General features: G+C 44.8%; 1 protein-coding gene across 3 annotated transcripts in view; it reads right to left on the bottom strand.

The window, feature by feature from the left end:
- Window positions 1-26,630, bottom strand: part of LOC146868420 (lysophosphatidic acid receptor 6-like) — a 162,695-nt gene that overhangs the window by 13,575 nt on the left and 122,490 nt on the right. Inside the window, exons 1-2 of one of the 3 annotated variants that reach the window (XM_085609978.1) lie at window positions 1,120-1,202; window positions 920-1,003 (exon numbers count right to left, since the gene is read on the bottom strand). The exons of the other annotated variants lie outside the window; for them this stretch is intronic. The gene's annotated coding sequence lies outside the window, so the exon portion shown is untranslated. Of the gene's footprint in view, window positions 1-919; window positions 1,004-1,119; window positions 1,203-26,630 lie in introns of those variants that run through there. 3 annotated transcript variants of the gene reach the window in all.

The following is a 26,630-nucleotide window of genomic DNA, read 5'->3' as shown; positions in this document are numbered from 1 at the left end:
GTTATTCTTGGCCCTGGACACGACACACAGGATGTTGAGCGTCATTGTCGAGACTCGAACCAGGTTCCCCAGATTTGAGATCGACCTTCCTTGCCCTTAACAACATAACATGTGTATTTGTAAAGCGCAGGTTCACCACTACGGGTATCTTGGCGCTGAATAACAGATGTTTGTTGTTACCCAACTCAATGGTACTCATTTTATCAACCTCAGATGGATGAAAGGCTGAGTGGACCCGCCAGGATTTGAACCTGTGACCATGTGGTTGAACACAGGCCCCTGCAGTAGACGCATTAGTCCACTGAGCCAGCAGACCCGGCCACATCTTTCTACTCAGTACAGTAAAGATGGGTCCCAGTAAACAATACTCTAAACAAAAAATGTTACACGGATAGTTACAATACATAAAAAGGAATCCATACAATAAATGACTGAGAGATGTTATTTAATCACATCCTCATCTTTGCAAACATATGAAAACAAATTCAGGCTTGTATTGACAATGTGCCCAGAAGAAGGGAAGTGGAGTAAAGGTAAAGTACGTGATTTTTTGTGAAGGATGGAGTGATATAGACAGGAAAGGTAATTAGTGCAATCCAACAATTCACATTTGGCATCCAATGTACTTGTTATTTCGCCACATGAAATATTACAATAATTACTAGCCAAGCCTATGTAGTAAAACACAGTAAGAATAGTCCGTTGTTGATAGGCTGGTTAACATAGAAATGTCGACGTTTCGACCCCAGAGAGAATGTAGGTTACTGTTAGCCTTAAAGCGGGGTCTTCCTCAGGACTGTGATGGGGAAAATAGGGAAAGCGACGATTAAATAAAAAGTATTTGTTTAAGAAAAGAAAAGATAGTCTAGATAAACATACTTTGAAACAATTACTATGGTCCAAAGCTCACAATAGTTACCTGGAGAAAGCCCTACACGGAGGGCTGAAGCACACAGAGGTCGGGCGCATGGTCTCCGCGAGGGAAAGAGCGTAATAACTCCACCTGCAAAAGTAAGGTGTAGTTTGAACGGCCACCCATCCAAAAATGAATGAAAGACTGGGAGTCAGCATCTAATGTTGACCCACATCACAAGTAAAAATGAATGCAGGGGCACTTACATATGACGGAGAAAATCCGGTATATTTCATAGAAGCCGGCCGTATTCATCAGCTTACGGCCACTAGTTAGGGAATCTAAACAAACGGAGGAGTAATTATAATTTGTTAACCAAGAAGGACGTGAAAAGTCTAAAGATAGTTAAAGGATTATGGCGATGTTATCGATGTTTTACAAACGTTCATCATATGGAAATTACCTGCTCAACTTCCCGAAGTGTAAATTACGAGGGCACTCGATCAGGGGAGAAAGGGAGGGGGTATAAGGACATAGCTTATTGGTCCTTAGAGTAGAAGTAAAATCGACAATTGAACGGGCGCAGCAAATTTATAAAACTAAGGAACTCACCGCTCCTCGGTGGTCCCGTCTCATAAAACTGGTGACATCGTGCATCAATCTATAGTTAGAAAGGGCAGGATTAGATTAATGACCGCCACCTCCCACTCGAGAATAAAGTGTCTTATTAGTCAACGGAGCGTAATGCTCAATTGTGCTTACCGCGAGTCTTGCTGCCAGCTACCATTAAAGAGATCAAGGGAAACGAACCGGGCTCCCTGTGTCATTAATAAAGCGCGTGTGTGTACCGCGTCATGGGCAGCACGTTGTTCTCGCAGACGCTAGATGCTGCTGAAGCAGTGTCATCGCGTTATTGTCCAATGCATGGAGAAGGACAAAAGACTAATTCATCTAGTTCAAAGTGTAAAAATAAGAATGTAACTAACATTATTAAATTGAAGAACTCACTCAAAATAACCTCGTATAGAGGATTGAAACCTATTGGACAAAAGTAGATTCAGACTAAAGACATTATACATTTCATGATACAGAAAACTTGGGGTATGAAAATACACGCATATAGTCATTGATAGGCATTAAATACACAGGTGGTCTGAAACATGAAAGTCACACATTTAGAGCATAGATCAAGTACAGCTCATTGTCCATGGAAACAGATGCTTATACAGAAGTAAAAAACGTCAATATTCAGAGAGAAAAAGATTTCAATATTCAGAGAGAAAAAAATGTATATTACATTTGGCTGAGGAGGCTCCTTATTAATCAAATGGGGAAGGATTCAGATTACTTCACATCAAGTTGAAAAACCAAAGTCACAAAGGCCAAGGCCATTCTCACCACAGAATGTAATATAATAGAGGAAGGGCAACCCCCGATTATGAATATAACTAAATCTAGTGATTCATAAGGGGTCACAGCCATGATTATAATGAGAGGCATAGCTAGTTGAACATAACTAGCATCTTGTTCATTTAGTCCATCATTGATAGAGTCAAAATGTGTCATCCATTTGCCTTCCCTGAGATTTAGAATATTCCCTATATTCCCTCCTCTTGGGCCAAGGGTCACCTTCTCCAGCACAATCGATTGAAGTTCCTCAGGTCCATGTCTTGCAATTTTGAAATGTTCGACAAGTGGTGCCCCCTGAACATCACACCGTATTCTACTGCAATGTTGCAGAATCCTTGCTTTAATTGTTTGTTGGGTTTGTCCCACATAGATAAGCCCGCAAGGGCATGTGGTACAGTAGATCACGTTACTGGTGTTGCAGTTTGTAAATGACTTTAAATCAATGGTATGTTGTTTGTGTGTGAAACGTTTGGTCTGTATAGTCATCTTGCACGCCTTGCACTGTCCACATCTAAAGTGTCCTAGTGTTACCGGTAAATTCCAAAGGGTTTGTATAGATGGTATTTTAGGACTTTCAAGGAAGAGCGCACCACGTGGTCCCTGATACTCTTTGCTTTCTTAAACAAATGTATTGGTGTGGTTGGTTGCTCAATATCCTCCGATATCAGACCCCAATGTTTGTTTATGATCTTTCTGGGTACAATATGTTGTCACACAGATCATCCTCTGGGCACTGTTGTCATTCCTATCCTGCATGGTAAGTAGGATTTCTCGAGGGCTGTACCAAACCCTCTTCTGAGCCTTCTTAATCAATCGCTTAGGATAGCCTCTCTCCAGTAGTCTTGTGCTCAGATCATCAGACTCAGTCATGTAGTGTACTTTTCTTGTGCAGTTCCTGCGAATACGCAGGAATTGGCCTACTGGCAAGTTATCTCTCAACCCCCGCAGATGATGGCTGTTATATCGTAAGAGTGAATTTCGCTTCACAGGTTTCCTGTATAAGGTAGTGAATAGTCTGTCCTCTTCATTGAAGATAGTAATGTCCAAGAAGTCAATCCGGTTATTATCAGACTGCATCGTGAATTGGATGTCCTGACTTAGCTGGTTAAGCCACTCATGGAAGGAGCCCAGCTGTCCTTTGGTGCCTGACCACAGCATCAACACGTCGTCGATGTATCTTCTCCACACCATCTTTCTACTCATCATCTCTCCCTCTATCCTGAACTGCACTCTGTTTTGTTTGCCTTATGCTAAAATTCCTTTCAATTAACTCCCTGAAGTGCTAGCCCAGAACTGAGAGATCCACCAAGCTCCACAAAGGATCTCCACAAGGGATCTCTACTCTAACTGCAATCCCAGTTCTGGCACACACACACCCCCCCCTTGCAATACCCCCAATGGTTTGGCTAGTGGCATGCATGATATTGCAGTTCGGAGACATGGCAGACACAATCATGCATCTATTCTGACTTGCATGGTATACAACTATCCCATTGTTGTGACTTCCATCCTAAGTTTCATCGTGCATGCGTGCAGTAACAAATCTAAGGCCTTTCATTAAGCATATCTTTCCTGGATGCAGAATGGTGTTGCTGGAATATGTATAGCTCAAACTCTGTCATTTGTTTGGTCTTGTAGGACGGACTGCCATATTGCATTCCTAGCTCAGTATTCACAAAGCTCTTCCAATGTTTTCTTCTGAGATTTCCAATCCCACTCTACGCACAATACTGTGGTTTCCAGACATTAACCAAGCTCCTTACACGCCTCTATTCTAATGTGCATGATGCAGTAGCATTGAAACATATACACATCTCCCAGAACACATCTGTTGCTTGAATTGAGCTATACACTGATATCTGAGCACTGGTACCTCCAAACGGACGGACCCAATGAGCTCTTGCAAACTACCTTTATTCTGACTACAAGATGAAATCATAGACCCATAGCATTCATATTTCTTACCTCAATGAACATTAAGACCCACACTGCAGGTATTGGGCTCATGCTGGTTTTATACTTTTGCACTCTGAATTATCAACACCCCAGTGGTATTTGTATTTTTGGGGTGCAAAATTAATACTGTATTGCAAAATTAATACAGTATGCTAAGGTATACCTTATGGACTGGATGAAGCACTGAAAATTGATGTTTCCTCACCAATTTCAGCCCACCATTCTCAAAGTCTGGGACATTTTACAGGGCCTAATTCCTCTATTACTGATCTAGTGAATTTGTCCCCAGACAAATCCAGGGTAATTACCCATGAGGTAATACTGCACAAATAAGTACAGCATTGCCTGTAGTATTAATTTACATGCAAACTCCAGTTTACACCCAAATCACTATTTGGTGGTCACTTATAATGAGGGCCTAAGACATTGTCAAGTTTGATGTCACAATAGGAAATGAATAACTGTACATTAGGAGGTCCCATCTCTGTACCTTACAGGTGGGCCTCGGAATTTTTGTTATGCCACTGGATCCAGCAAGGCCTATGCGATACTAATCAAAGGAAAACTGCCTAACACATCAATACTTCAAATTGTTCAGTTCACAGGAGGGCAAATCCCTGCTGTTGACTCAGAGTATCCCTCAAGAACATGGAAGAAGAAAAGGGAAAACAGAGAAAGAAATCAAAAGTCATTATTGTAGCAATGTAGAGCTGTTCCCCCGTACACAGAGCAGCTGTCCCAAGTCCCATAATGCCTGAAGAACTAGCAACTACTCCATCCCTGACAGTAGTGAAGCCAGTGTGTCATGGGCCCTAGCGCAAGGAAGGAAATGGGCCCCTGGCTGCTGTTTGAATGATAAAACACCGCAGAAATCAGTATTCTGTGGGCACCTCAGGCCTCTGTGCCCTAGTGCCATACCAAGGAAAGCTACACCCTTGATCCCTCAGAATACACCACAGGTCAGCCCAGTGCCACCAGTCATGAACAAAAAAAAATCATTCTAACTATGGACCCAAACTGTCCATGAAAGTCTTTGCCAGATGAAGGTGTCAAAACACAAACTTCTTTCCCTTGTGTCCCACTCTCGGTCTTAAAGGAGAGCCTGCAAAAGGTGTAAGCCTTTGCCATCACATACTGCCAGATGTACAGAAAGGCCCTCTTTCTGGCTAGCACTGTAGGATGTTTGTCGGAAGTAGTAAAGCTGCTTCTCTCTGATCATCACCCCTGTCTTCCTTTAGATTATATCCCACAGTATGTTGCCCCGCCAGCCTGCAGATTGCATCACCACCTGCATTGTACCACCAATCTCATCACTGACTTTCTGAGGCCCGGAGTAAAGTCTGTTGGTTTTCATTACCCCCTCCCCCCTGATTAATGTCACTCAGTTCCAACAATCCAGCTAGCACTTACTCCATAAGACCTGGGAGGGTCCCTGTAGAAATTTCTCCTGGAACATCCAACACCCTTAAATTGATGTTACTCTGAAAACTATCAAGCATCCCAAGCTTCCCATGAAGCTTCAATATGGCTTCCACCACACTCACTTTGAAAATGGTTATCTGGCTGACACCCTATGGAGACATCAATAGAGTTAACCCACGCACAGCAGATAGCACTCAGGTGGGCAGGGAGCATTCAGAGAACAAGGGCAAATGTGCATGGCATATTATGACACGGACAACTGGAGTACGGGATCATTCATATGGGTAAGAGGAGTACAAATGAAATACTTTAAGGGTCTGAAATATAGGGTAAAAAGTCAGAGATGGTGGTAAGAGCGTAAAGCCCGAATGCCAAACTCGAAAAAAATGGTAATGTAAGAGAGGTTGTGGCCTTGCAGGGGGCAAAGCCCTGAGTCTGCCATTCCCTGAGAAACAAGCATTCACAAATCCAACAGGTTTCACCTTGTTGACTTATTGGTTTTGCCAATGGTTTTCAACCATGCTGCAGAACATTACTGTAAAGTTTAAAAATTAAAAAACGAATCCTCTGACATGATCCGAGTTGCATTGGTAAGTAAAAAGAAAATGTAAAGCATATGTGAGGTGAGAATGGCAGCAAAGGGGGGTGGGCAGAGTCAAAGCAATGCGGGGGAGACAGGAAGGGGTCAAAAGCCGCAGCTACTCGGGGATGGGAGGTGGGCAGCAGAGACATTTTAAGGATTTTGGGGGTCCAGGGCTAAACATAATTTGAGGCCCTCTGCTCTGAACAGCTCTGAATTTATTATACGTGTTCAGCTCATTCACAACCTCAACAAATATGGTGGAATAATTGACAAACCTCTTCTTTGGCCAGAAAAGCAGACAGACTAGTGGAACGAACTAGCCCACTATATGTGGTGCAGTGGAATAGCGTCTCATCTTTTGGGCCTGTGAATATGGAGGGCACGTTTTTGTTTAATGCAGTTATGTCCCTGCCCTACGAAATGTATGTATCTGTCGGCAGGAATAATGTGTTAGAATTGCTTTCCTATTATTGACACATATCCTATTGTTAGTTGCATGTGCTTTCTATTTCTGCGGTGGACATCTGAAACTGTTGTATAGAAATGCAATGCCAGTTACGATAAAAACAGAAAATACCAATAAAGATATTTAAACAAAAAAAAAATGCAGTTATGTCCCTGCTGTGCCAGGAACAGGAATTCTGAGTCACTTGGCACAATGGCACTGTAATGTGAATTCACCGGCCCAGCAGCAGCTCTACATGGACAATGCAGTCAAGAATGGAGCATCTAATGCTGCTCTGCACTGCACAGTGACATTTTGCCAACCCTTGTGGCGTACCCTGGGGTCCTACCTCTAGGCCTGGGCGAAAATTTAGTTCAGTTCGCGGAAATTGCGATAATTTGACATTTTCGCGTTCCGCGGAGAGCGCGAAAATGTCAAAAATTCCGGTTTCCGCAGCTTGGCGATAATTTGTTTCTTGCTCGCGCTATAAAATAATACATTCTCGCGCGCGCGCGATCGCCTTACCTGAATCCCTGCGTTCGCCGACAAGTTTTCTTGATCCGGTCGCGTTCTCCATGAGATGTTGTATTGTTTTTAGCCATTTGCGCTGTCTCGCGACAGTTCGCGCCCGCAGTGACGTCATGCATCGCGCGATCACGTCTTTCTTCTCGCGATCATGCACCGCGAGAAAACTCAAAACAAGATGGCCGCGCCCGCAAGCAACCACATGGGTAAGTTGGCGACCCGCAACCATGCAGAAAATCTCGCGAACATGCCGGAAAAAAACTTCCGCATCTTCGCGATATTTCCGCTTGTTTGCGATAATTTTAAACATTTTCGCAATAATTTGCGAAAGTTAATTTCGCAAATTCCGCCCACCCCTACCTACCTCGGCACAAGCAGTCTCCCGCTGGACTGCACCAGAAGAGCAGAAAGACTAGAGTTCATAAAAACCCTTCTACCCACAATGTGTGTTGTAGTTTGTCAGCACAATTCAGGTATATGGTGCTGGTGGGTGCTTTTGTTTACTGTACTGCCTCTGCTGTGTGGGACTGGGATTCAGAGTCCGGTGGCAGTAAGATGTGATCGCACAGGTCTGGCAGTAGCTTCAAAAGAACAATGCAGTCATAGAGGGAGCACACAATGTTATTATTTACTGAACAGACAGTGACACCAGTGACGTAGCCAGGGGGTCATGGGTCCTAGTGCAAGCAAGGCCTCTTCAGTCGACAATAAAATACTGCTATAAAGGAGGTGCAGCATACCCATCACATCCCTGGACTCCGGTGTCACTACTCCTGCTACACTAATGTAATATACGGATCTCCAAGTTCCTCATTCTAGTTGTTTTTGCTTCTCACCTTCCTATCTCTATCTCACCCCACCCCACTCTCCTCTCATTTCTTTTCATCGATTAATTGCTCTCTTCTCTATCCCCAGCTGAGTCTATCTCTCCCCCCTCCTCTGTGTCTCACTCATCTTCATCTCCTTTCTCCCTTCTCTCCAAATTTCTGGTCTCGTTTTCTTCCTTTTCCCTTGCCCACTTTGCTCATCCTTTCTCCCTTCTCTTTCTTGTTCAGACGTATTTCCTTCTCCCATTCTCCCATTCTGACACCTTTTCCTGTCCTCCTCCTCATTATTTTACCCTCCACTTTTCTTTAACCCCTTCCCTCTCTTTTGTATTGCTCCCTTATACTCTACTCCCGATGTATCCCTCTCCTGAAAAGAAAACACAGCCAAGCCGCTGTCATGCACTGTGTCTGAAAAAAACAAATCAGAACAGGCAGTCTGGGAAATAACATTGGCTTGTGCAGGCCAACTGCGCCCCCTTCCACACATGGGCCCCGGTGCATTGCACTGGCCGCGGCAATAATAGCTACACACTTGAGTGGCACATACTGCATGAAAGCAACATTTTGTGAAGTTGTGCTAGAACTTTGCACTGTAAAATGTTAGACACTTGCTAAATCTAATCAAAATCTAATAGGTATTTGTCTTTAATGCTTACTATCTCTCAGGTAGGACCCAGAATGGCAGGGAAGCCTGGGCTGACTTAAAAAACAGTAAGTAAACAAACTGGTTATTTAAAACTTATATACACTCTAGGACAGTCACAAAGCCTAACGCAGGGGTCCCTTGAAAGCTGGGGCCCTTGACCAGCGTCCATCTTGCACATGACTTAGAGCGTCTGTGGTGGTCAGCTAAAGCAACAAGGGGGATGGCTAGAGGGGCAAGAAAGCAGCATGGAGGGCAGTAGCGGCTCGCACAGGTAAAACGAGTGGGTGGGGTGGGGGGTGGTGGAAATCGACAGACAACAGGATAAGTAATACTAACGAAAGAAAGAAAGAAAGAAAACCACTTACTTTGTGCTCGCCGAATCGGCGATGCGGCAAGCGCAAAGTGAATGATTTCATTTATTTAATATTACTTATCCCGTCGTCTGTCGACTTCCAACAACCCCCACCACACCACTTTTACCTCTGCGAGCCGCCACTGAGGGCAAGAGTGGTAGGAAGCAACACAGATGGTGCAGAGAGGCAATGGGGAGAAGCACATAGAAAACAGAGAGCAATACAGGGGGCAAGGTGAGAGACGTTTACGAGGGCTACAGTTCGATATGCAGTGGTCGGGCTCCAAGCCGCTCTATCAGGCATATGCATCAAGCAGAAGAATAGAGATCCCTTATTTGCGATTTTTAGGGACTCGCAAATAAGGAATCGCTATTATCCATGCACGATGCAGATAGCGATAAAATAAAGAATCGCTAAAAATCGCTAAATATATTAGCGATAACAACATGAATAATCGCTAATCCTGTCAAACACACAAATTGCGATCTCGCAATTTGCGAGATCGCTATTAGCGAGATCGCAAATTGCGAGATCGCAATTTTACCGAGTCTCATTGAGAGCAGGCTGATGACCTCACAACCAGGAAGTCACTCAGCCCATGCTGCAATCTGTGCCAAGAGGAAGTGAGAGCAAGAAGCAGAGTGCTGGGGGAGAGCCGTGAAAATAAAAGCAGTGTTTTGCTGACCCCTGCAGAGAGCAAAAATGGCCAAACATCAGCAGAAGAGGGGGAAGTGGCCAGGAAGCGAAAGTTAAAATTCAGTGAAAGGGAACTAGAGTACCTCATTGAAGAGGTGGTAAAGAGCCATGATAAGCTATTTGGGAAGCTCTCACTAAAAGTACCTGAGGCAGAAAAAAGAAGAATCTGGAACAGGATTAAAAACAAAGTAAATGCTGTGAGGGTGACACACCGCAGTATAGAAGATTTAAAGAAAAGATGGCATGACCGGAGTAGCCGGGCCAAGGAGAGAATGGGCTGAAGGAGGCGAAGAGTACTGGAGGAGGAACCTCAACAGTCCCAGACAACACAGCCCTGGAGGACCTGGTTGAGGGCACAATCCAGCCAGAAGCTGTTTTGGGAGTAACGCAGCTGGATACATCCGGGGCGGCCAGTAGTACACAAGGTAAGAGGCACAAAAATATACACATCAATGTACATACTAATTGTGCACAATCTGGGGCGGCCAGTAGCACACAAGGTAAGAGGCACAAAAATATACACATCAATGTACATACTAATTGTGCACAATCTGTAATTAAAAGCCAAATTTGCTGTAATCAACTCCAGTCCATATTTCACATAGAGATCCAAATGCATTATGGGATTTGTAGGCTTCTGAGCCAAATTGGTAGCCAAATTCCACATTGTGAGCCCAGATTTCTAAAACTGCATTGCAGTCAGTGATTACAGACAGTGAAATCTTAAGAGTAAAGTAATTTTAATGTGGCTAAACATTAGCACCAACCCAAATTAATATTGCGCTGTTTCACACCACAGATGCTGAAGAAGTAGACACTGATGACAGAGAATGTGGAGAGAGTACACATTCTACTGCAGAGACTGCCGTTGCGACAGCTGTCACACCACCAAGCACATCCCAGGCACCCACAAGACGCAGGGCCACAGTCGCAACTCTGCAGACAATGAAGAGCGATCAGGATCCAGAAAGAGCCCCTGCGGCAAGCCAGCCTAGTGTGAGGCCCACCACTACACCTCAGGCACAGGTCCGGATGAGACGAAGACGCAGGTCAAGGGCCCTCATAGAAGCACAGGAGGCATCGACTCCAAATGTGTGGGGTGGCGTGGAGTCCCAGATGATGAGGGTGCAGCTCCTGCAAGCACGGCATATGGGAGTCATCAATCTGCAAATGACAAAGATTAATAAGAACATATCAGTCATGGCAGATCGCGTGAGTGAACTAACTCAAGGAGTTGTGGAAGGCAACAGGCAGACTAATGCAAAAATGCAGGAGCTGGCTTGTGTGATGCAGGAGGGACACAACACAGAGAGGAGGAGGCATCGCCAGTTCATGATGCGCTTGGCTGGCTAGACCAGGTCGAACATCAAGTTATGCAACGCCACTGCACTGCTGTCACGGAGGTCGGTGGCAATGCAAATCGACATGGGCCATTGTTGTGGGGATGTGGCCAGGGCAATTGGCCAAGTAACCACTGCCGTTGAACAGCTCCAGGCTGGCACTGGTGGGCTCAGCAATGTCACAAGAGATGAGGGTAGTGAGGGGGCATCCAGCCTTAGCAGCCTGTCTGCGCCAGTCAGCACTGGCAGGAGGTGCAGTACCCGTAGAACATCTACAGTTGCACCCATGAGTGAGGATGCAGATGCAGGGGATGCGTGGGAGGAAGCGCTAAACACAATCATACCTCCAGACTATCTTCCATGGTGATGTAACCATGTCCAAGACATTCATAGTGAGTATGAAGTCCAAAAATCCTGGCCACGACCTTCAAAAGAACTTTGCCGCCATCAAAAGTCTAAAAACCAACAAAGCTATCATCATTAAACCGGCAGACAAAGGAGGAGGAATAGTCATTCAAAATCGAAATGCATACCATACAGAATGCTTACGCCTCCTGGATGACCCAAAGAACTACAAGAAATTGGAACAAGATCCGAGTGACCCACTTAAAAACAAAATACAAATTCTGGTACATGAAGCAGAAGCAAATGGTTACATAAGTAAACAAGAAGCATCATTCCTGACCTCTGGTGGCATTTCAATACCCCATTTTTACACAATCCCAAAGATTCATAAAAATAAAACACCACCACCTGGCAGACTCATTGTGTCCGGAATAGGCTCACTTCTAGAACCTCTATCTCGCTTTTGCGATTTCTTTTTACAACCAGTTGTACAATCAACTCCGGCATACTTGAAGGACACAAAAGACCTACTGAGCCAGATAAACAATCTTCAGTTCAATCCCACAACACCTATCCTAGTGAGCATGGATATAGAAAGCATGTACACCAGCCTGCCTCAAGATGACACACTAGAGGTTATCCGCACATCACTAGACAACATCGTTTGGAACTACAGACCACCCAAATCCTTCATCCTAGAATGTGCAGAATTAGCCCTAAAGGACAACTTCTTTGAATATGAAGGTACTCTCTTTTTACAACAATACAGAACTTCGATGGGCAGCACGTTTGCACCGAGCGTGGCCGGGCTGTATGTGTCCAACTTTGAAGGACTACATATTCTGAACCCACAATCGCCATACAACAAAGACATCACATTCTATAAGAGATACATAGACGATGTCTTCTTGATATGGACAAACAGTGAACAAAGACTTTGTGAATTCTTGAACTGGATCAACAATTTGGATCCACACCTACGATTCACGCACACCACAAGCCGAGAGAGCATCACTTTCCTGGACCTAGAAATAGAGGCACAGAAAGGGGTCCTTATGACAAAGACGCACTTCAAACCTACTGCAAAAAATTCTCTCTTGCATTTTGAAAGCTTCCACCACAGACCACTCAGGGAGAATTTACCCTACGGGCAATATCTTAGACTGCGCCGCAATTGCAGTGAAATCAAGGAGTTCATATCCCATGCAGAACAACTGACAGAAAAACTAAATAACAGGGGTTACCCTAACAAAATTGTCCAAAAAGCACAAAAAAGAGCAAGAAACCAGAACCGGGAAAATCTACTAGAATCCAAAGAAAACACGACACCTACTATACCACTAACCTGTGTAACAACATACAATTCTATTTCAAACAAAGTCGCTAAAATGATCCAGATCAATTGGAAAATCGTGACTACAGGCAAACTCCAATGGGAAAAACCACTGTTCTCTTACAAAAGATCACAAAATCTCAGAGACAGTTTGGTATCTACTCGTCCAAACAAACCAACTACAACCCCTAGCACTGTGCTCAGTGCATGGGGCCTGCCTAAAGTCACTGGCCACTTCCCATGTGGCAATTGTAGTATTTGCCATTTGACACAAACCACAAAAACCCTACACCTTGAGCAAGGCAAAGTATGGAGCATCAAGAGACACACGAATTGTAACTCAGCCAACGTGATCTATCTAATCACTTGCCCATGCCAACTGCGATATGTGGGCATGACCAGCAGAAAAATAAAAACCAGAATATGTGAACATCGGAGCAACATTCGCTGTAAACTGAACACCACGAAACTCACAGACCACTACTTAACGATGGGACACACTACCAATGATATGACCTGGGTAGTAATTGAACAACTCGAGGCAAACACAAGAAACGTACAAGACCAACTGTTCGAAAAGGAACAACGTTGGTTGTATAGACTATCCACTCAAACACATGGTGTAAATGACAATGTGCCGTGGAACAGTATATGGCGCAAATGAATATATATACTTTCTCTTGAGACCCATACACAGTGGCACATAGACTAACCCCTCTCCCAGGGATACTAACTTCAGCATAAAAACACTAGTATCTAAATGCACAATCAGATCAGAATATCCTTTAATCTGAACAGATCCCACAATTGACTGTGACCAATAGGAAGTATTCAATCCCACCCCGGCTGCACTTTAAGACTGAAAAGCGCAAACCAAGCAGACATACCCCGACTCTGTAGTAGGGAACAACATCCATGTGCACTTGATGACTGAAATGCGCAATTCAACCAGACATACCCTGACTCTGTAGTAAGTCACAATACCCATGCACACTCACTTAAGGTACTAACTCTTAACTTTTCCTCTGCATTACTAGGGATCTACATGATACCAATACGCGAAGCCCATATATCTCTATGCATTAATATGATTAATATGATCGAACAGCGCGAGTGTTTTCTGACATACTTTTTTCAATTACCCCTTAAAACTTTACCAATATCTATTTGACTGGAACATACTCCCGCAATACGCATGCTCTTAGTAGTCAGCGTTAGCACACACACACACGCTAACATGCATGCGCTTATCCTTTCCGGGTCAGCGCTCTAGACGGATTTGGAAGCACCCGGCCTGATCACACCCATGTGACCATGCGAGCACTTCCTATTAGAGACAGCACAGTCAACCGCTCACGGCACAACAGCGGGATCCGATCATCTGCGTAGGTCATATCGCCTTTATTCCCCTGACAAACGTGACTACCGGCACCCGTGTATCCATCGAGGGAGCCGCCCAACCGAGAACCTTCAATGTTTAATCTTTGTGTTAATCGTAAACTGCGCCCATGACTGTCTCCACACCTTCAACAGGGTCAGCATGGGGTACAGCAGAGCCCGATCGGATCCATGAGGCATAATACACTCAGAGTTTAAGTGAGACCGCCATTGTCAGTCTTTTATGTTGTTAGTCACAAGTTCGTGTTATTCTATGTTAAATGTGATTTCATCTAGCAAGAACCACGCGCTATCACTAGATACTCATTTTCAATTTTAACAGTAACGATTCACGCAATATGCCAATAAGCGATACTATCTAAGCGGATAATAAGCCCACTGGTTTTTGCATTATAACCATTAGCATCCATTTACCCATGAACCCTTTCCAAACTTAGAACCATCGGGGCACATTGTAGCCATGCATGGTTATTTTGTAGATAGCCATCATGCATGCCCCCACCCAGTCACATGCATGATGCCATCATCTGCAAATACAGGAGCGCGCATGAATTATAATGATGCATGACAAACAACTAAACGCTGTGTACCTGCATTCACTAACCTTTTCATTTACAGGTACTCCAAACAGAGGATTTGTGAGTAACACTACAATCCACTACACTCACAGCACACTTTAGGGCAGAGGTCTTCAAACTTTTGGATGCCGAGACCCCCCTGTCAACATTTTGAGGCGTAAGGACCCCCTCTTGACAAAAATGTCTAAACCTGTTGACTAAATTGCGTGGGATGAAAATGTAAATAAGGTTATGTGATGCCGCGTATTTTGGGATAGCATTGCTTCATTATTTTGATATTTGTTACACACAGTAACGCTGAGGAAAGATTTCACCCAATCAGTACCCATTTATAACCAAAATACAGCAATTATCATCAGAAATATATCAAGTCAACCTTTGTGAAGGGCCTTCCACTCTGCAGCAATACGTGCTGCCACATTAGAAGCTCACCTGGCCCTGACCGGAAGAAGCAGGGGTCCCTTAAAACCCTGGCGGTTTTGTGTAGAGTTAAGCCTTTTACCCATGCAGCTTTCCTCTCACCGCCTCCCTTCAATCCCGCTCTCCTCTCCTAACCCCGGATCCCTCTCTCACTTTGCAGGTCATTTTCTTTCACCCCTTTTTACAACTTCTGAACTCTCCCCATTCAACCTCTCACTTCACCTTTAATCACTTCTTGCCATTCTGTCCTTTCACTGCCCTCATCTCTAACAGTCTCTCACATTTATCGCATGGCCTCTCTGGCCCTGTCACCTCCCGTGCCCCTCAGCACTTCTCATTCACCTCGTCTCTTCATTCAAATTTTTGTCTATTTGTATCTTACACCTCTCCAGTCCCCCCATTCCTCTTTCACATCTCCCCTTTGTTCTAACAGAAGCCCTCACCTTTGGATCACACTCACTTCTTGCGTGTCCACACTTCTCTTCGGCAATTCACATTTCTCCTCATCCCTGACCTCTTCAATCAAATTCTCTCACTCCCTTGCTGTCCTCTCTCATTTTGGGTGCGGATGCAAGTTCAGAATGGGATGAATGAATGTATGATTACTGATGGGCTTGTTTGAGTGAGTTGCATATTGAGTAGTGAGGGGGACAGGTGAGTGAAGTGTCACATGAGTGCAGGATGAGTAGTGTACTTGTGTGACTGCAGGTTGAGGTATAGTGTGAGCAGGACAAGTGCATTGTGAGTGCAGAGTGATCACTGTGAGTGCAAGGTGAGCGGGGGAATGGTGCAAGTGCATGGTGATCAGTGTGAGTGCATTGTGATCGCTGTGAGTGCAAGGTGAGTGGGTGAATGGTGCAAGTGCATGGTGATCAGTGTGAGTGCATTGTGATCACTGTGAGTGCAAGGTGAGCGGGTGAATGGTGCAAGTGCATGGTGATCAGTGTGAGTGCATTGTGATCACTGTGAGTGCAAGGTGAGCGGGTGAATGGTGCAAGTGCATGGTGATCACTGTGAGGGCATTGTGATCGCTGTGAGTGCAGGGTGAGCGGGTGAATGGTGCAAGTGCATGGTGATCAGTGTGAGTGCATTGTGATCGTTGTGAGTGCAGGGTGAGCGGGTGAATGGTGTGAGTGCATGGTGATCAGTGTGAGTGCATTGTGATCGCTGTGAGTGCAGGGTGAGCGGGTGAATGGTGCGAGTGCATGGTGATCAGTGTGAGTGCATTGTGATCACTGTGAGTGCAAGGTGAGCGGGTGAATGGTGCAAGTGCATGGTGATCAGTGTGAGTGCATTGTGATCGCTGTGAGTGCAGGGTGAGCGGGTGAATGGTGTGAGTGCATGGTGATCAGTGTGAGTGCATTGTGATCACTGTGAGTGCAGGGTGAGCGTGAAAATGAAGGGCGAGAATGAGGAATGAGTTGTCTGAATGCAGGGTGCATTCCCAGACCCATGAAGTAACTCAGCATGTTATTGACGGGGGCGTAGACTTTAATATCTAAGTTAAACTATTGCGGCATTAATCGGGGATCGAGGGTGAAGGAAATAAATAATGTGCTGATCCTGCAACAAACTTCCAGTCCTATGGTTAGGGTTGCCAGCAGATTATTTTGGTGGCCCAGTTGGTACAAAAAAAAGCAGTCACCTAAAGCGGTATTTTCAGCGCTTATCTGTGCATACTTCCCAGGGCCGGCTTTAGTGCTGGTGGTGCCCTGTGCGACAATGTTTGTTGGTGCCCCCCACAATGACCACCCCCACCACGGATTCTCTCACTAGCACCCTTTAACAGTGACCAAGTCTCCATAACCCCACACTCTCAGATGCATTGAATTAGTTATATAGTGCCACTCATACCAGTGTAGGGTGTCTGAGCACTTTGCATCACACACACATTACACAGAGACAATCAATCATAAGTGTGTAAATCAGTGTATAGGAAATGTTACATAAGCCAAAGGACTAAAAGTATAGGAGTCACATGTCATCCATACTGGTTGGCAGTATAGTTCAAGAGTGCTTGGTGTGGAGAAGCACAAACTCCGAGCCGAAAAAGAAACAGCAAAGTTGGGAGTTTCCTTTAATAATAAGAATTGATTTCTAGCCAAATTAACCCTTTTTGCAACATTAATCAATGGTCTAATAATGTGTTCTTTGTAGTGTGCATGCTGTTCTAGGATGAAAGTTAATAGCTCACTATTCTATATCAGGACTTTAAGTTATACATTGCAAGTAACAAAAGGATGTCTCTTTGAAAGCAGTAACCTGCTGATCTCTTCACATCATACGCACTCTGTAATCTACTTGGTACACGTTCTTTGCAGCAGGCATATTAACCCTCTGCACTAACATCACCCAAGTCAAAACCTCAACTATACAACATTCTGATCTCTCTCCAGGAAGATAATTAATCACACGTTATCTTGACATTTATGTGAGGCCTGGTGATTGCCGGGGAAAGAAACGCTGCAGCAGGTGCTTCAAAAGCACAATAAACTTTCACACACGGCGCCCCCAGGAAGCCAACTTTGTATTCCTTTCCATGAAATGCATTCTCACACTACAGCAGTGAATGGAAAATCCAAATGTAAGGAATAGGTACAGTGGGGACCCAGGGGGTACTGGAACCAGGGATAAAACCTAAGCCTCTGTAACCAGTTTACAAAGGCATGTTAAATGGTCTTTAAAGACCTGTGAAAAAACACGGGGGTGCCGGAGATAGGACTCCAGACACTGCCCAGCTGAGCCCCCAGCAGCTCAAGTTTCACTGCAGCAGCCTGGGCTGAGACAAAGGGGGGGGGGGGGGGGGGGGCTGAAGCCTTTGGGCCTGGGCAGAAGTGTGACTGGGAAGGCGCGACCCCCTTTGCATCACTCCACGGCCCCCCTGGGGGTCGCGCCCCACAGTTTGAAGACCCCTGCTTTAGGGTGTGTGCTAATATCTACACCTACGTGGCCACTTTTTGGTCACTCACTTTGATCTGGTCCTGACGAAAGCCTTATGATCTAACCCAAAGGCTGAAACTAGTAGACCTAATATCTTAAAGGGATACCGAGGTACATACTATACCTCATACAGATCCCAATGTTGTTTTTACATATGTCCTAGGACCCTTTCATTAAAACTTTTATAAGGGTTATTCCTAGAGACATTTTTAACTCATAACTGCACTTAACATATCACTTCACTTCTCTTCACAAACAACCTGCTCCGCTGTAACTCAGGCGTTGAAGCACAGCTGGATTGCATTAGGTGATCCAGTTGGACCCCGATGATGAAGCATGCCACCTACCAGGTAGGTGGGTGAGGGGTTTCCTAAAAACTACCTACAGTTGTTTGCACTCCTTTCTTTTGAAGGTCGTGGCCCAGATCTTTTGACCACAGTTACCTCATAAAAGGACTTGTCCATTTTGTTTATTTATATGCTACGCAGGGAAAAGGACAAGTTAACTTTTTCCTTACTCTCTAGTTGTTTATATATATAAGTATGAAGTTCAACATACATTTCATTTGTGCTTTGGTGCATGCAGTTAATGTGCTATTAAGCACCATCTATGTTTAGCTAAACACCACTACCTGTTCACGTGCAAGTAAATACTTTACAGTTCAAGAATGTAAGTGTTTTGTCTCATAATTACGTACCTCAGAAGTAATGTTGGGTGATGTCTGCACGTTTCCTCTGCCCTTCCGCTGAGCTTGCCAAATGCGCCTGTCGTGGGTGTACCGGGGACTGGTTGTCCTCGGTGTCGGACACCTCTATGGGTATGCCTCTCTTTGTTGCTATATTATGCAACATTGCACATGCTGCCACTATCCTACAGCAGGTTTCCAGCTGGTACAGCATCGCTCCACCAGTTTTGTGCAGGATGCGGAAGCGACTTTTGAGCGATCCAAATGTCCGTTTGATCACATAACGTGTCCTGATGTGTGCTGCGTTGTACCTCTGCTCTTGTGGGGAGGCTGGTTTCAAGTATGGAGTCATGATATAGTTCCTCACGGCGTATGCACTGTCACCTACAGGGTAGTAAGCAAGGTGTTAATGTCAGGTATGCATTGCCATATCATACTTTATTCATGTGAATGAGTATATTGTCTTACCTAGCAGGTGTCCTTCGCCAAATTCTCCCCTGAGCAGACGTGTGTGAATGCCACTATGTCGGAAGATGTATGAATCTTGGGTGCTCCCAGGGTATTGCGCTACAATGTCGGTTATGATGTTTTTCCCATTGCACACTGCTTGGACTTTGATTGAGTGATACGATTTCCTGTTACGGAAGATATACTCATTGATTGCTGGAGGACATATGGCTACGTGGCTGCAATCTATGCATCCAATCACATGAGGGAACTGGGCTACTCGGTAGAAGTCGAGTTTTGTTTGGTTCAATTCCTGTTGGGTTGTGGGGAAGGTGATGTGGTTGTGGATCATAGTCATCATGGCAGCCAGGAAGGATTTGAAGAAACATGAAAGGGAGCTTTGTGATACCCCTCCAGCTACTGCCACTACCCCCTGGAAACTTCCTGACGCAAGTAGGTGCAGGCAACATAGCACCTGGACATGAGTAGGGATTTCATGGGTCCTAAGTGTCTGGCGCTGCATTAGTGGTTCCAATTTGGCTATTAGGTAAAGTATCATGGCAGCATTCAGCCGGTACTTATCATATATGTCCTCAGCAGTTTGTCCCAACAAAGTGATGCGCAGGCGGAATATCCTCTCCTGGATTCTCCTTCTGGCCTGGCTGCTGCATGGTTCCTCATCCTCCTCGCGAACGCGTAGAGTGCCGCCATTGTGAAAAGCCTCTATGGCCTCATTGGTCAGTTTAAATAGCCTTCTGATGGTTTGCAGCTGTAGGGAAGATTTTTTTTCTTTTACCACCTGCTTCTGATTTCCCTTAATCTGCATTTGCTAAATTGCGAGTTTCATGGAAATCGCTATTTGCGATTTTACATGCATAGCATTGAGATTTATTTTTTTAGCGATTCTTTATTTGCTTCCTCTTTTTTTTTTTTTCATCGCTAATAGGGAATCACTATATCTTGTTTCCCGGTATTAGCGATTCGGTAAAATTGCGATTTTGCTAAATTTGGTTGATGCATTAGAAAATGCTGAAATACGCTCGCAAATAGCAATTCGCTAATTTTGCGAGCACATTTTAGCTTGATGCATGTGCCTGTATGTCAGAGCTTTCCAAACTCTGTGTCGGGACACAGTAGTGTGTCGCCTGCCATGTGTGGGTGTGTCGCGGGATGATGTATAGCTGCCAAGGTTTCAGATTGCCATCATAGTTCCCTCTACAATCAGCGCGCACTACAAAGGATTCCACTGCATTCAGTAAATACTTCACGGGAGCCTCTGAAGTGCGGCTGATGGTGATGCTGCTGCGCTTTCAAATGCATTTCGTCTTTAGAAATGGTAATGGGGGACGTTTAAATACCTACAGGGCTGTCATTAAACAGCAGGAGACAATTCCCAGAGCTTTCTCGGCAGCCCGAGTCCCGTTTGCAAAGTCCACAGACCTCTGGCTCCTCCACCTTTTGTTTTCTCCTTCTCTGTCTGGCTGTGGCATCACACGTGCTTGTCTGAGGCCTTACCAGTCGGTATGCTGGTTGGTCTCATTTCAGCAGCCTCTGCTATTTTTGCTGGCCATTCACCTCTGCAGTACTTGTTAAACTTTTCTGTACTAGACTTTTGGTTCTGGTTTATAAAACGCAAATAAAATATTTGGAAACAAAAAAGAGTAAGAGGCACAGCTAGAAGTCTGTGCTGATCTTGGAGGCTGGTGCTTTTTACCTGAAATGTTAGCTTTAGAAAAAAAAAGACTAAAAGGGTAACCTGATTTAGTCCTTACTAGACTGTACCTCACCTGTAACATCTGTACTTTGAGGAATCCCCCCCCCCCAAACCCCCTTAGGTGGTTGGGGCTAGCTCGCTACACTGCTTACCGTGTCGCGAAATGATGCATGTCTAGAAAGTGTGTCACCAACATGAACAGTTTGGAAAGCTGTGCTGTATGTACTTGCCAAGCCACAATGTGCCTCGGAACAAACAATGCATGCCCTGTCTATTAGGCGCTAATACTAGGCTCTAAACTACAGGTGATAGAGGGGCGGGCCATGGTGAGGAGGTGGGGTCTTTATCCAGACACTCCCAGAGGTGCGACTCACTCACCAATCCAGAACACCACAAAAAGACAAGGGCTTTTGGTTCGGTCAAGCAGAAGTGGTAGACAAAAATATCGAATGAAAGATACCAGCCCGAGGAAGAGGCATGAAATGAATAGTGGTTTTATACTTCAGGTGTCCGACATCCGTATTTGCTTGTATTACCCCTGAGCCTTACCAGCCCTGCTTACAGTGAATATGAGCCTTAGCATTGCTAACAATTAATGATGACGCTGAACATCCTGTGATTCTGAGCAAATCACTTAATCTCCCCGTGCCTAGCAAAAATTAATGTGTCCTCATGTAACGCAACTAGTGCTATGTAAAGCGCTCTGATCTGATTCGGGTCAAGTTCGCGCTATATAAAACTCCGTAAAATAAAAAATACAAATAAAACTCTTCTGGGATTTCAATGTCTGAGTTTCTGATTGCTCACATTGTCCGAATGCTTGAAGTTTAAAGGATGGCGCTCTTTAGAGTAGTGGCTGGCTGCTGTTCTTGAAGTATCTAGGAATTAGGGTTTTATCCCACCTTATTTCATGGCAGAATAACTCCTTCTTCCATCTTATTAACACCTTCCTAACTATCTGAACATTGTGGAGTAGTTACTCTTAGATGCCTTTGTAAATTAGCCCCAGAACATCTAAAATGGGAAAATTCATGGAACTAGGTACGCATTACTACTCGTATTCATAAATGCAATTGTGAATTGGGCCATTTAAATTGACGCTACTCCTTGAAAGAATTGTATCTATTATGTTTGAAATTATTTGTTATATTTAATTGTGTCTCTCGTTTAATCCTATTGTAATCCACTCAGGTATTTTCAACCTACAAACATCTCGTTTCTGTTGCTTGTGCGTTTTTCCAATCGTATTTTCACTATGACGTGTATCAGAGCAGGGAATGGTGCAATATCGCTTTTTGTAAAGACAAAGTTGGGAAACTGAAGAAAAACACACAAATGATGCTTCCTTTGCATTGCTCGAAGGAGTTCCTCTTAGTAAAAGTCACTAACAACAGCACAGATTTCGTTATTGCACCACGGTGGAAAGCACCTGCTGTCCCGACTCAGCTTTTGGCACTCTTTAGCCGGATGTCTTTAAATAAAACAATAACATTGAGTTTGGGCAAACATCTATTCAAGTGGGTTCTCATTTTGGGCCAGGCCTGTCCAAGTCATTGTCAACAGCAGTACTATTCATTCTTGTATATAATAAATATTTCAGCTAGTGGAGTCACTGCAGTACAAAACAGGAACATAAACAAGTCCCAGAACCCTTATAATACAAATTATACAGATTACAGAGAAGGTAACAAATGCAAGTCACTTGATTTGGGCATCATAATGGGCAAAGCAATTGATTATGTTGTAGGGTAGTCTGCGACAGTGTTTTGTTTATATTATGAGGATGGGATGTTGAAGCTTCAGATGGAGTCTTGTGTTTGTTGGGAGGGTGTAGTGCAACAGCCTCATGCGATGTGAAGTGCACGACAAGCGGGTGGGTTGTTGTAGCTTCAGATGGAGTCTTGCGTTCATTGTGAGGGTGGAGGGCAACAGCCTGCGGTGCCGTCATGTGCACATGAAGCGGGTGGGTTGATGTAGCTTCAGAAGGAGTCTTGTGTTCATTGTGAGGGTGGAGTGCAACAGCCTTTGGTGGCGTCAAGTGCACATCAAGCGGGTGGGGTGTTGTAGCTTCAGACGGAGTCTTGCGTTCATTGTGAGGGTGGAGTGCAACAGCGTGCGGTGCCGTCATGTGCACATGAAGCGGTGGGTTGTTGTAGTTTCAGATGGAGTCTTGCGTTCATTGTGAGGGTGGAATGCAACAACCTGCGTGGCTTCAAGTGCAGATAAAGCGGGTGGGGTGTTGTAGCTTCAGATGGAGTCTTCGTTCATTGTGAGGGTGGAGCGCAACAGCCTGCGGTGCCGTCATGTGCACATGAAGCGGGTGGGTTGATGTAGCTTCAGACAGAGTCTTGCGTTCATTGTGAGGGTGGAGTGCAACAACCTGCGTGGCTTCAAGTGCACAAGAAGCGGGTGTGTTGTTGTAGCTTCAGATGGAGTCTTCGTTCATTGTGAGGGTGGAGTGCAACAACCTGCGTGGCTTCAAGTGCAGATATAGCGGTCGGGTGTTGTAGCTTCAGATGGAGTCTTCGTTCATTGTGAGGGTGGAGTGCAACAGCTTGCGGTGCCGTCAAGTGCACGTCAAGAAGGTGGGGTGTGGGGGCCTCAGATGGAGAGTTGTGATCATTGTGAGGAGTGGAGTGCTGGAGCCTCAGCTTGCGTCTTGTGCACTTTACGGAGGTGGGGTTCATCAATTGATGTCTCATGAATACCATGAGGGGTAGGTTTTGTAGTAATTGAGGTCTCTGGGACATCATGAGGGGTATATTTTCTGGCAAACGAGACTTCGTGACCATCATAAATGGTGGGTGCTGTGGTTACGGAAGTCTTATGAAAATTATGAGGGGTGAGTTTTGTGTAAATTGAGGTCCCATGAACACCGTGGGGGGTGGGTTTTATGGTAATAGAGGTCTCATAAAAATCATAAAAGGTGGCACTTGTGGTAATAAAGGTCTCATGAACATCACAAGGGGTAGGTGTAGCGAGACGCCTACCGAACCCTACTCTTAGCACAGTGTACAAGGGTGGAGCTATCGTTAATGCAGCAAGTGCGGTGTCAATGTGTGCAGCGAGGAGCCCACTGCAGGCTGCTCCCAGCATGGATCATAGAATTGTAACTATCACTTTGTTATTTTATTTTTATTCTTATGCTGTTTCACATAGAGCAGACTTTACCCGAAGGCATTGGAATGCTTTACATGAGCACCAGGTACATTAGCCAAGGTGAAGTTCATTTTTTTCTTTTTTTATGGCAATTAAGTGATTTGCCCAGAATCACAGAATGTTAAGCTGACGCCGAGACTTGAACATGGTTTGTTTCAAAGTTGGCATCACTGACCATAACGCCACATCCTCGCTCATTAGTGCATTAGTCATTAGTGCAGATGCAGCACATAGGGGCTTGAGGAGCACACTGCAGCCTGCCTCCAGAAGTTATCTTTAATTCATCATGTGCAGGTTTATAATGTGCTGGGGGGTGGGGAGTTCGCTGGTGCCTGATTCTAGCATGGAGCACCGGGTGCAGCTATCTTTAGTGCAATAGAAAGGCGGTCGTGGTAGCAGGCCTGGCTCTAGCATTCTTGCTTAGGGAGGGCCATGAACAAGGATGGGTGGGCCACGCAGATTAAATGGGCAGTGGTACAACGTATTGCAGGGATCTGATATTTTAGGTACAGGCGTTGTTGACCTTTGACATTTTTACACCATACCCACCAACCAACGAGTTGCCAATTTTGCTTTCCCTGCGGCGCTTTCGCCTTTGTTGTAAGGGAGGGATGCAGCATGCCGATGGGTTGCAGCTTGCTCCTGGTCATGTACAGAAACAATCCTGCTTATATATATAATATATTATTTTTAAATTGTCAGTTTTGGAATTTGCAAAGCATTGAAGTTTAAAAATGCAGCAGCAAGCCCTCTGACAACTTTGCACACCGCTTCTTAATAAAATAATGCAGATTTTACCATTATTTATCCTCCCTTTTTGTGCACTTGTCTTTTAAAAATAACACAATTAAAACTGAGTTATGGTTTTGGCATACCACCTCAACTGGGCCTGGGTCTTTCTCCTATCTTTTTTTAGGCCATCCACGTATATTTCTGAAATATTGCCTTTTTGACCATTATGGCCTCTAGCAGTCTTCCCTGTAGTGGTAATACTTCCAGCATTCACATCTCCCCCTTTATGGAATAAGTAACAACATGCTTGAACTGCTAGTATTGAGTTGTCTGGTTGTTTTATAGCTTGTCTTTGGTTTGCAATTTGTAAATGGTAATTAACGTATATCAAGTAATAAAAGAAGCTTTACTCAGGAAAACAATGCTACAGTGCCCTATACTAAACAAACATGCTCGGAATAGATTACTCTACAATATGCACTACAGAGCTCTGCGTAGCCACTCATGTAATAAAAAAGACTGCCACAGGAGGTAAGGGTAAAACGGGTATGCACTATGAACTTTAAAACAGCCGTCTTTAAGGCAATGAAATACATCAGGTCCAAAAAACCCTGGTCATTCTTATGCATCCTTGCTTGGCCCTGACCAACATGACCCCAGAAGCTCAGCGTATCCTCTTGTCTGTAGGCTTCTGTTCACACTTAAGAATCCATAGGTGCTGCTCATCCTAAGGCCTTCAGTCTCTTGCTCACAATCAGCTGAGTTGGTTTCTTAACAACCCACTTGTTAACAGGACCCTGAAGTTCATTTCCACTCTCTGGTCCTCTGAGACTCCTGCTTGTGCTCATGTCCTTAAGGTTCCAGGTCACTCATCATCAAGTCACCTGATTTCCCTGTTCACTGTAAGACCCTGTAGCTCTTGTTTACTCTTACCTGGAAGGTCTGGGACAGCCTCATTTCCCTAAGGACCAAGTTTACCATAAGATTCCACATTACTTATATATCCATATAGCTTCCTTGATGTTTTGCTCACCCTAAGGGCAGGAGGTGTACTATCACCACCAGACGACTGAAGCTCCTGCTCACCTTCAGTCCTCTCAGCGGGCATTGGGGGTGAACATATACTTCAGGGGCATTGTTCAGTTCAGGTCAGTTCAGGTCCCTGAGCCTCAAGCTCACCCTCAGGGTCCTGAGGTTTAAGCTCACTCCAAGGTCTTCAATGCTCCTGCATGTCCCAATGGTTCTTGCTCACCGTGGGCTCATGCTAAGTGTCATTTGCTTGTGGCTCCTGGCCCCACTCAAGTAACCAGAGGTTCCTTCTCAGGGACATTATTCATTGGAGCTCCGGTCCACCTTACGCCCGTGGGGCACATGACATCCTCAAGTTTCCGAATCCTCTTAATTTCACATACCAGAAGATCCTGTTTCCCTTCAGATCACTGACTTTCCCAGTCACCCTGAGGTCTCTTGAAATAATAAGTCCGAAAACTCACTGCTAAAATTCAGGCTTCAGCGGCAGTACACATCCAAATCTTTCATGGACCCTTTTGATTGCCACACAGAAGTATTTCTGAGTGTGATGTGTTAGGGGGTGTAACAGAGCTTATTACTTGTTGACTTTTATACTGTGGAAAGTGACATGATCTGAATCTGCTTGACATGCTGAAAGAAACCACTTCAACTACAGTCATTCTTTTCATTGTATGTATTTTACCTGTGCCCTTGCTCTCTCTTTCGCTCCCCCACACACACGACTAGTCCTTCACTCCTCCTGCTAGTGTTTATCCCTCTCTTTCATTTCTTTCCTCTCATTTCACCTGCAC

Source organism: Triturus cristatus, chromosome 1_2 (genome assembly GCF_964204655.1).
Source record: "Triturus cristatus chromosome 1_2, aTriCri1.1, whole genome shotgun sequence".
Classification (NCBI taxonomy): domain Eukaryota; kingdom Metazoa; phylum Chordata; class Amphibia; order Caudata; family Salamandridae; genus Triturus; species Triturus cristatus.
This window is presented reverse-complemented; position numbering and strand designations above follow the sequence as displayed.